This window comes from Macrobrachium rosenbergii, chromosome 36 (genome assembly GCF_040412425.1).
Source record: "Macrobrachium rosenbergii isolate ZJJX-2024 chromosome 36, ASM4041242v1, whole genome shotgun sequence".
Classification (NCBI taxonomy): domain Eukaryota; kingdom Metazoa; phylum Arthropoda; class Malacostraca; order Decapoda; family Palaemonidae; genus Macrobrachium; species Macrobrachium rosenbergii.
In genome coordinates this window covers 24431105-24433604 of record NC_089776.1, presented here as the reverse complement: position 1 = coordinate 24433604, position 2500 = coordinate 24431105, and the positions used below count along the sequence as shown (strand labels likewise).

At 38.4% G+C, this 2500-nt stretch overlaps 1 protein-coding gene and 1 long non-coding RNA gene across 3 annotated transcripts in view; one reads left to right on the top strand and one right to left on the bottom strand.

The window, feature by feature from the left end:
* The window catches only part of LOC136825019 (uncharacterized), a 301632-nt gene that overhangs the window by 105175 nt on the left and 193957 nt on the right, over window positions 1-2500 (bottom strand). The gene's annotated exons all lie outside the window — the stretch shown is intronic.
* The window catches only part of stg1 (stargazin-like protein), a 142826-nt gene that overhangs the window by 41297 nt on the left and 99029 nt on the right, over window positions 1-2500 (top strand). The gene's annotated exons all lie outside the window — the stretch shown is intronic.

Genomic DNA, 2500 nt, shown 5'->3' with positions numbered 1-2500 from the left:
TTCTGAGTGTTACACCATTCAGATGTCTGATCTTTCAAATTTTCTGATTTCTATGGCTGTTACCTGGGTAACTTGCTTTTACTTAAATTTTAAAATCATTTCGAGGGTTTCTTCTAATTTAGTGTTAGAATGAAACAAGTAAAAAATGAGCCGAAGTTTCTTCGGCGCAATCTAGTTTTCTGTAAAGCGTAATATTAAGACCACCGAAAAATAGGTCTATCTTTTGGTGGTCTCGGTATAATGCTATATGAGCTGTGGCCCATGAAACTTTAACCACGGCCCGATGGAGGCCTGTCCTGTATCGTTGCCAGACGCACGATTATGGCGAACCTTAACCTTAAATACAATTAAAACTAGAGGGCTGCAATTTGGTATGTTTGATGATTGGAAGGTAGATGATCAAAATGCCGATTTGCAGCCCTCTAGGCCCCAGTAGTTTTTAAGATCTGAGGGCGGACAGAAAAAGCCAGCTCAGCAGTTTTCTTTTACAGAAAACTAAAAATCTATTTTTATCAAGATGTGGAAACTGGAACTAAATATAGACAGTGGTACCTATCTTCTCTGAACGTTTTAATTTTTTAATGTATTATTAATTCATTCTCTCTACGTACTGTAATTAGTTTCATATACATTGCAAATATTCAAGTAAAGTGTTTCTAAATATATTTATGAAGTGTTTCAAACTTTCGAATTCCTTTTCTATATTGATTTTCTAGTGTACCTGTCTGCATCCCTTATTTGCAAGTTTTCATCAATGTGACTTGCGTTTCTCCTTTTAGTTTTCTGTAAAAAGAAAACATGAGATAGCTTTGTCTGTCCGTCCACACTTTTTCTGCCCGCCCTCAGATCTTGAAAACCCCTGATGCTAGAGGGCTGCAAATTGGTATGCTGAGCATCAACCCACCAATCATCAAACATACCAAATTGCAGCCCCTATCCATGGTAGGTTTTATCTTATTTCAGGTTAAAGTTAGCCATGATCGTGCGTCTGGCAAACGCTATAGGACATGCCATCAACGGGCCGAGGCTGAAAGTTTCATGGGCCTCGGCTCATACAGCATTATACCCTGTACAGAAAACTCGATTGAGCCGAAGAAACTTCGGCTCATTTTTTACTTGTTCAGTTTTGAAAATACTGTAGCAGAGTGTTAGGTGAAATGTTAGAGCCTCGATGGCCAAGTTGGTTACGGCAGCAGCCTCGGACTTCTTAGAAGTCTGTGGCACGGGTTCAAATCCGCAGCCGACCCGTCAGAGAGGCGGACACTTTGCTATCCGTGTAGACACCCCGGATTATGTATGTAATCAACGGATAGGTTTGCTTAAGAGCAAATGGGTGTTACAGACTATTACACACACAAACAAAGCCACTCCAACGTCTTTGAAAAATATAACAGACACCTCACAAGTCTCCACTGTCGACCTCACCGCGTAACAACTCCTCACTGCTGGGAGAAAGAGCGCTGGTGAACTGGTACAATACATGTACACAATACCGGGGTTTAAGCGATGTCAGGCAGGGCAGCCGATCGGGACTACAAAGTCTACCCCAAAGCCAAATCAAAGTCCTTCAAAAGAAGGCATCACAGCGACCCCATATAAAAATGGGAACAAGCTGGGAAGAAGAAGAAGCGTTAGGTGAAATGTTACGGATATGGTATGTGTTCCATAACTAACCTTGGCGCAATTCACTTAAAAATTTTTTCCACTTGATCAATTGACACTGGATTAAAATAGTAAAACTGACGTATGTTCTAGATAACTTTTGCATTTCCACATACACATTCCTGGTGTATTACGATTTCAGCATTTCAACTTCTAATCCATTCAACTCATAGGTATATAAAAGCAAATGTCAAATAATTGTAACTGCTTAGCTAAATTAAAAAAATCCAGAAGTCATATTTTTTAAGAATAATAACACCTTGAAGACCTTTCCTTCGCTAAATTTTTGCTGTACGTTTGTTACACAATAAGTTACATGCCATCTGAAAGTTTAGTTTAACATATGAATTCGTATAGATACAAACTAATGAAACATAAATGGTTTGGGCTCATGTTATGAATGTGTTGCAGACCTTTCAGTATCGATAGTTTTTTTTTATTTGTAATTCGCTGAGTTGTTTTCAATACAAATGATCATTCAGGAAAGCAGTCAAATGAAAATTCTTATTCTGCACTATATTTTGGTTGATGATTTTTTCCACCTTCCAGAGTCAATTTTTATATCATTTTTTATTTATATTATTTTATAGTGCTCCTTCTCCAGCTATTATGGCTTTTTCATGCATGGATCCTCATAAACAAAAGGAGTAATTTCTTGTAAAAGCCGACACATCCAAAAGAAAGAAACCCCTCATTCAACTTAACTTCTCTCGGAGAAAAAGCAACAGAAGTTGCCGAAACTTCTGCAGAGAGAAAATTGACCCAGGACTCTTAATGTTGCAATCAGGGTAAATCCCCCGGAAGAGTCTCGTGGTGAGTTCTTTTAGATATGAGTCAG